At 39.7% G+C, this 8,920-nt stretch overlaps 1 non-coding gene across 1 annotated transcript; it reads left to right on the top strand.

Moving 5' to 3' along the window:
* Positions 1-5,680: 5,680 nt before the first annotated feature.
* On the top strand, positions 5,681-5,788 carry LOC130984815 (small nucleolar RNA R71). Its single transcript, XR_009088722.1, has one exon. It is a non-coding gene; the product is annotated as a small nucleolar RNA R71 (small nucleolar RNA).
* The last annotated feature ends 3,132 nt before the right edge of the window (positions 5,789-8,920 follow it).

Below are 8,920 nucleotides of genomic sequence, written 5' to 3'. Positions count from 1 at the left end.
ATACCATTGATACTTTTGAATAAACTTTATTGTAAAAAGAAAAAAAAATACAAAATAAAAAATATATATATATATATAAAGAAAAATAAAAAGAAAAAATAGAAAAAGAAAAGAAAAAAAAGCAGTAAAGAGGGGACAAAATACCCCAAAGTGAAGTTCAATAATAATCAATGCATATGGGTTGTGATTAAAAGAGAGAATGCATGATTGTGTGAAAAAGTGAAGAATGGGTAGTTAGGTTAGCATTTGAATTGTATAGGTTGTAGGTTAGGTGGGAAGCTTAGGTTAATCAAAGATTCAAATTTCAAACTCACTTGACCAAATACAATCTTACCTTGACCCTAGCCCCATTACAACCTTTGGATAAGTCCTCATGATATTTGTATGCATGTGGTGCGCGAAATTGTGATCACTACAACTTCACACAACTAACCAGCAAGTGCACTGGGTCGTCCAAGTAATACCTTACGTGAGTAAGGGTCGATCCCACGGAGATTGTTGGTATGAAGCAAGCTGTGGTCACCTTGTAAATCTCAGTCAGGCAGACTCAAATGGGTATGGTGATGAACGAAAATAACATAAAAGATAAAGATAGAGATACTTATGTAATTCATTGGTAGGAACTTCAGATAAGCGCATGAAGATGCCTTCCCTTCCGTCTCTCTGCTTTCCTACTGTCTTCATCCAATCCTTCTTATTCCTTTCCATGGCAAGCTCGTGTAGGGTTTCACCGTTGTCAATGGCTACCTCCCATCCTCTCAGTGAAAGCGATTGCATATGCTCTGGTCACAGCATAGCGGAATTCATCTGTCGGTTCTCAATCAGGCGCGGAATAGAATCCAGTGATTCTTTTGCGTCTGTCACTAACGCTCCGCCCTCAGGGTTTGAAGCACGTCACAGTCATTCAGTCATTGAATCCTACTCAGAATACCACAGACAAGGTTAGACCTTCCGGATTCTCTTGAATGCCGCCATCAGGTCCTGCCTATACCACGAAGATTCCGATTAAAGAATCCAAGAGATATTCACTAGAGCCTTGATTGCTTGTAGAACAAGAGTGGTTGTCAGTCACCTTATTCATGGGTGAGAATGGTGATGGGCGTCAATCATCACCTTCATCAAGTTGAAGAACAAGTGATATCTTGGACAAAGAACAAGCGGAATTGAATAGAAGAACAATAGTAATTGCATTAATACTCGAGGTACAGCAGAGCTCCACACCTTAATCTATGGTGTGTAGAAACTCCACCGTTGAAAATACATAAGAACAAGGTCCAGGCATGGCCGTGAGGCCAGCCTCCCAATGATCTAAGAACTAGATGTCCAAAGATGATCAAAGGATCAAAAACAATCCAAAGATGAAAAAAATACAATAGTAAAAGGTCCTATATATAGAGAACTAGTAGCCTAGGGTGTACAGAGATGAGTAAATGACATAAAAATCCACTTCCGGGCCCACTTGGTGTGTGCTTGGGCTGAGCAATGAAGCATTTTCGTGTAGAGACTCTCCTTGGAGTTAAACGCCAGCTTTTATGCCAGTTTGGGCGTTTAACTCCCAATTAGGTGCAAGTTCCGGCGTTTAACGCTGGAATTTCTTGAGGTGACTTTGAACGCCGGTTTGGGCCATCAAATCTTGGGCAAAGTATGGACTATCATATATTGCTGGAAAGCCCAGGATGTCTACTTTCCAACGCCGTTGGGAGCGCGCCAATTGGGCTTCTGTAGCTCCAGAAAATCCACTTCGAGTGCAGGGAGGTCAGAATCCAACAGCATCTGCAGTCCTTTTGAGTCTCTGGATCAGATTTTTGCTCAGATCCCTCAATTTCAGCCAGAAAATATCTGAAATCACAGAAAAACACACAAACTCATAGTAAAGTCCAGAAAAGTAAATTTTAACTAAAAACTAATAAAAATATAATAAAAACTCAACTAAAACTACCAAAAACATACTAAAAATAATGCCAAAAAGCGTACAAATTATCCGCTCATCACAACACCAAACTTAAATTGTTGCTTGTCCTCAAGCAACTGAAAATCAAATAAGATAAAAAGAAGAGAATATACTATAGACTCCAAATTATCAATGAAACTAAGCTCCAAATTAGATGAGCGGGACTAGTGGCTTTTTGCCTCCGAACAGTTTTGGCATCTCACTTTATCCTTTGAAATTCAGAATGATTGACTTCTTTAGGAACTCCGAATCCAGATAGTGTTATTGATTCTCCTAGTTAAGTATGATGATTCTTGAACACAGCTACTTATTGAGTCTTGGCCGTGGCCCAAAGCACTCTGTCTTCCAGTATTACCACCGGATACATACATGCCACAGACACATAATTGGGTGAACCTTTTCAGATTGTGACTCAGCTTTGCTAAAGTCCCCAATTAGAGGTGTCCAGGGTTCTTAAGCACACTCTTATTGCCTTGGATCACAACTTTATTTCTTTCTTTTTCTTTCTTTTTCTCCTTCTCCTTTTTTTTCGTTTTTCTCCTTCTTTTTCTCCTTTTTTTTTTGTATTCACTGCTTTTTCTTGCTTCAAGAATCATTTTTATGATTTTTCAGATCCTCAGTAACATGTCTCCTTTTTCATCATTCTTTCAAGAGCCAACAATTTTAACATTCATGAACCACAAATTCAAAAGACATATGCACTGTTTAAGCATACATTCAGAAAACAAAAAGTATTGTCACCACATCAAACTAATTAAGCTAGTTTTAAAGATGAATTTGAAATCCTGTACTTCTTGTTCTTTTGTGATAAAAACAGTTTTCATTTAAGAAAGGTGATGGATTCATATTCATAGCTTTAAGGCATAGACACTAAGACACTAATGATCATAAGACACAAACATGGATAAACATAAAGCCTAAATTTTCGAAAAACAAGAAAATAAAGAACAAGGAGATTAAAGAACGGGTCCACCTTAGTGATGGCGGCTCTTTCTTCTTCTTGAAGATCCTATGGAGTGCTTGAGCTCCTCAATGTCTCTTCCTTGTCTTTGTTGCTCCTCTCTCATGATCCTTTGATCTTCTCTAATTTCATGGAGGAGGATGGCATGTTCTTGGTGCTCCACCCTTAGTTGTCCCATGTTGGAACTTAATTTTCCTAGGGAGGTATTAATTTGCTCCCAGTAGTCTTGTGGAGGAAAGTGCATCCCTTGAGGTATCTCAGGGATTTCTTGATGAGAGGGGTCTCTTGTTTGCTCCATCTTCTTCTTAGTGATGGGCTTGAGGTCATGCCTTCTCAGTTGAACCGGCTTTGGATGCCATAAATGGTTATGGAAAAACAAAAAGCAATGCTTTTACCACACCAAACTTAAAAGGTTTGCTCGTCCTCGAGCAAAAGAAGAAAGAAGAGAGTAGAAGAAGAAGAAATGGGGGAGAGGGAGATGGCTTTGTGGTTCGGCCAAAAAGGGGGAGAAGTGGTGGTTTATGAAGGATGGAAGTGAGTGGTGAAGAGAAAGAGATGTTGAGGTGATTGGTGAATGGGTGAAGAAGAAGAGAGAGAGTGGTGGGGTTGGTGGGGATCCTGTGGGGTCCACAGATCCTGAGGTGTCAAGGAAAAGTCATCCCTGCACCAAATGGCATCAAAATCCACGTTTTGAGCCATTTCTGGCGTTAAACGCCGGGCTGGTGCCCATTTCTGGCGTTTAACGCCAGGTTCTTGCCCTTTCCTGGCGTTTAACGCCAGTCTGGTGCCCCTTTCTGGCGTTAAACGCCCAGAATGGTGCCAGACTGGGCGTTAAACGCCCAACTGCTAGCCTCACTGGCGTTTAAACGCCAGTGAGTTCTTCCTCCAGGGTGTGCTGTTTTTCTTCCTGTTTTTCATTCTGTTTTTGCTTTTTCAATGGATTTTGTGACTTCTTATGATCATCAACCTACAAAAAAGATAAAATAACAAAAGGAAATAGTTAATTATAAAACATTGGGTTGCCTCCCAACAAGCGCTTCTTTAATGTCAGTAGCTTGACAGATGGCTCTCATGGAGCCTCACAAATGATCAGAGCAATGTTGGAACCTCCCAACACCAAACTTAGAGTTTGAATGTGGGGGTTCAACACCAAACTTAGAGTTTGGTTGTGGCCTCCCAACACCAAACTTAGAGTTTGACTGTGGGGGCTCTGTTTGACTCTGATTTGAGAGAAGCTCTTCAAGCTTTCTCTCCATGGTGACAGAGGGACATCCTTGAGCTTTAAACACCAAAGATTTTTCATTCACTTGAATGATCAACTCTCCTCTATCAACATCAATCACAGCCTTTGCTGTGGCTAGGAAGGGTCTGCCAAGGATGATGGATTCATCCATGCATTTCCCAGTCTCTAGGACTATGAAATCAGTAGGGATGTAATGGTCTTCAACTTTTACCAAAACATTCTCTACAAGTCCATGAGCTTGTTTTCTTGAGTTGTCTGCCATCTCTAGTGAGATTCTTGCAGCTTGTACCTCAAAGATCCCTAGCTTCTCCATTACAGAGAGAGGCATGAGGTTTACACTTGACCCTAAGTCACACAGAGCCTTCTTGAAGGTCATGGTGCCTATGGTACAAGGTATGGAAAACTTCCCAGGATCTTGTTTCTTTTGAGGTAATTTCTGCCTAGACAAGTTATCCAGTTCTTTGGTGAGCAAAGGAGGTTCATTCTCCCAAGTCTCATTTCCTAATAACTGGTCATTTAGCTTCATGATTACTCCAAGGTATTTAGCAACTTGCTCTTCAGTGACATACTCATCCTCTTCAGAGGAAGAATACTCATCAGAGCTCATGAAAGGCAGAAGTAAATCCAATGGAATCTCTATGGTCTCATTTTGAGCCTCAGATTCCCATGGTTCCTCATTGGGGAACTCAATGGAGGCTAGTGCACGCCCATTGAGGTCTTCCTCAGTGGCGTTCACTGCCTCTCCTTCCTCTCCAAATTCAGCCATGTTTATGGCTTTGCACTCTCCCTTTGGATTTTCTTCTGTATTACTTGGGAGAGTACTAGGAGGGAGTTCAGTAACTTTCTTGCTCAGCTGACCCACTTGTCCTTCCAAATTTCTGATGGAGGACCTTGTTTCAGTCATGAAACTTTGAGTGGTTTTGATTAGATCAGAGACCATGGTTGCTAAGTCAGAGGTATTCTGCTTAGCATTCTCTGTCTGTTGCTGAGAAGATGATGGAAAAGGCTTGCCATTGCTAAACCTGTTTCTTCCACCATTATTGTTATTGAAACCTTGTTGAGGTCTCTCTTGATTCTTCCATGAGAAATTTGGGTGATTTCTCCATGAAGAATTGTAGGTGTTTCCATAGGGTTCTCCTAGGTAATCCACCTCTTCCATTGAAGGATTCTCAGGATCATAAGCTTCTTCCTCAGATGAAGCTTCCTTAGTACTGCCAGGTGCATTTTGCATTCCAGACAGAATTTGAGAAATCAAATTGACTTGTTGAGTCAATATCTTGTTCTGAGCCAGTATGGCATTCAGAGTGTCAATCTCAAGAACTTCTTTCTTTTGACTAGTCCCATTGTTCACAGGATTCCTTTCAGAAGTGTACATGAATTGGTTATTTGCAACCATTTCAATTAGTTCCTGAGCCTCTGTAGGCGTCTTCTTCAGATGAAGAGATCCTCCAGCAGAGCTATCCAAAGACATCTTGGATAGTTCAGAGAGACCATCATAGAAAATACCTATGATGCTCCATTCAGAAAGCATGTCAGAAGGACATTTTCTGATCAATTGTTTGTATCTTTCCCAAGCTTCATAGAGGGATTCTCCATCCTTCTGTCTGAAGGTTTGGACTTCCACTCTAAGCTTACTCAATTTTTGAGGTGGAAAGAACTTTGCCAAGAAGGCATTGACTAGCTTTTCCCAAGAGTCCAGGCTTTCTTTAGGTTGTGAGTCCAACCATATCCTAGCTCTGTCTCTTACAGCAAAAGGGAATAGCATAAGTCTATAGACTTCAGGGTCTACCCCATTAGTCTTGACAGTGTCACAGATTTGCAAGAATTCAGCTAAAAACTGATGAGGATCTTCCATTGGAAGTCCATGGAACTTGCAATTCTGTTGCATTAGAGAAACTAATTGAGGCTTAAGCTCAAAGTTGTTTGCTCTAATGGCAGGGATAGAGATGCTTCTCCCATAGAAGTTGGGAGTAGGTGCAGTAAAGTCACCCAGCACCTTCCTTGCATTGTTGGCATTGTTGTTGTTTTCGGCTGCCATGGGTTCTTCTTCCTTGAAGAATTCGGTCAGGTCCTCAACAGAGAGTTGAGTCTTAGCTTCTCTTAGCTTTCGCTTCAAGGTCCTTTCAGGTTCAGGGTCAGCTTCAACAAGAATGCCTTTGTCTTTGTTCCTGCTCATATGAAAGAGAAGAGAACAAGAAAATATGGAATCCTCTATGTCACAGTATAGAGATTCCTTGAGGTGTCAGAGGAAGAAGAGAAATAGAAGACAGAAGTAGAAAATTCGAACTTATCAAAGAAGATGGAGTTCGAATTTTGCATTAAGGGATAGTGTTAGTCCATAAACAGAAGGATGTGAGAAGAAGGGAAGTAATTTTCGAAAATTAAGTAAAAGATTTTGAAAATTTTTTGAAAAACACTAATTGATTTTCGAAAATAAGAGTGGGAAAGAAATCAAGTGATTTTTGAAAAAGATTTTGAAATTAGAAATCAAAAAGATTTGATTGAAAACTATTTTGAAAAAGATGTGGTTAAGAAGATATGATTGGTTTAAAAAAAATGTGATTGAGAAAATATGATTTGAAAACAATTTTAAAAGATATGATTTTAAAAATTAATGACTTGCCTAACAAGAAAAGATATGATTCAAACATAAAACCTTCCTCAACAGAAAAGGCAAAAAATGTTCAATCAAATCATTAATTGTTAGTAAGTATCTTTGAAAAAGGAAAGAAATTAATTTTGAAAAAGATTTGATTGAAAATATTTGATTTGAAAAAGATTTGATTTTGAAAAACTTTGAAAACTTGAAAAAAAAATTTGATTTGAAAACAAAATCTTCCCCCTAGCACCATCCTGGCGTTAAACGCCCAGAATGGTATACATTCTGGCGTTTAACGCCCAAAATGCTACCTCTTTGGGCGTTAAACGCCCAACCAGGTACCCTGGCTGGCGTTTAAACGCCAGTCTGTCTTCTTCACTGGGCATTTTTGAATGCTCAGCTTTTCTGTGTGATTCCTCTGCAGTATGTTCTGAATCTTCAATTCTCTATATTATTGACTTGAAAAGACACAGATTAAAAATATTTTTGGATTTTTAATAATAAAAATGCAACTAAAATCAAATAACAATGCATGCAAGACACCAAACTTAGCAGTTTGCATACTACTGACACTAATGAGAATGCATATGAGACACATAAACACTCAAGTCAAGCGAATTCAAAGATCAAAACAAGGAAATCATCAAGAATAACTTGAAGATTAATGAAGACACATGCATGAATGCAATAAGAACAGAAACATGCAATTGATACTAAACTTAAGATGAGACTCTAGACTCAAACAAGACATATTTTTGGATTTTATGATTTTGTAATTTTTTTGTGCTTTTTCGAAAATTAAGTGAAAAGGAAAAGAACGGTATCAAAATTCTTAATGAGAATTCCAGGAATCATGCAATGTTAGTCTAAAGCTTTAGTCTAAAGGAATTAGACATAGCTAGCTAAGCTTCAGCAGGACATTGCATTCAAGAGCTAAATTGATGAAGATCAATCAGCTTTGGTGATGATAAGAACATCACCTTGAAACACTAGAATTCATTCTTAAGAACTCTGAAGAAAAATACCTAATCTAAGCAACAAGATGAACCGTCAGTTGTTCATACACAAACAATCCCAGGCATTGTTACCAAAAGCTTGCTCAAAACTTGAACAATCCCCGGCAACGGCGCCAAAAACTTGGTGCGCGAAATTGTGATCACTACAACTTCACACAACTAACCAGCAAGTGCACTGGGTCGTCCAAGTAATACCTTACGTGAGTAAGGGTCGATCCCACGGAGATTGTTGGTATGAAGCAAGCTGTGGTCACCTTGTAAATCTCAGTCAGGCAGACTCAAATGGGTATGGTGATGAACGAAAATAACATAAAAGATAAAGATAGAGATACTTATGTAATTCATTGGTAGGAACTTCAGATAAGCGCATGAAGATGCCTTCCCTTCCGTCTCTCTGCTTTCCTACTGTCTTCATCCAATCCTTCTTATTCCTTTCCATGGCAAGCTCGTGTAGGGTTTCACCGTTGTCAATGGCTACCTCCCATCCTCTCAGTGAAAGCGATTGCATATGCTCTGGTCACAGCATAGCGGAATTCATCTGTCGGTTCTCAATCAGGCGCGGAATAGAATCCAGTGATTCTTTTGCGTCTGTCACTAACGCCCCGCCCTTAGGGTTTGAAGCACGTCACAGTCATTCAGTCATTGAATCCTACTCAGAATACCACAGACAAGGTTAGACCTTCCGGATTCTCTTGAATGCCGCCATCAGGTCCTGCCTATACCACGAAGATTCCGATTAAAGAATCCAAGAGATATTCACTAGAGCCTTGATTGCTTGTAGAACAAGAGTGGTTGTCAGTCACCTTGTTCATGGGTGAGAATGGTGATGGGCGTCAATCATCACCTTCATCAAGTTGAAGAACAAGTGATATCTTGGACAAAGAACAAGCGGAATTGAATAGAAGAACAATAGTAATTGCATTAATACTCGAGGTACAGCAGAGCTCCACACCTTAATCTATGGTGTGTAGAAACTCCACCGTTGAAAATACATAAGAACAAGGTCCAGGCATGGCCGTGAGGCCAGCCTCCCAATGATCTAAGAACTAGATGTCCAAAGATGATCAAAGGATCAAAAACAATCCAAAGATGAAAAAAATACAATAGTAAAAGGTCCTATATATAGAGAACTAGTAGCCTAGGGTGTACA

Source organism: Arachis stenosperma, chromosome 5 (genome assembly GCF_014773155.1).
Source record: "Arachis stenosperma cultivar V10309 chromosome 5, arast.V10309.gnm1.PFL2, whole genome shotgun sequence".
Classification (NCBI taxonomy): domain Eukaryota; kingdom Viridiplantae; phylum Streptophyta; class Magnoliopsida; order Fabales; family Fabaceae; genus Arachis; species Arachis stenosperma.
The sequence above is the reverse complement of the archived record's forward strand: the minus strand, read 5'-3'. Positions and strand labels throughout refer to the sequence as shown.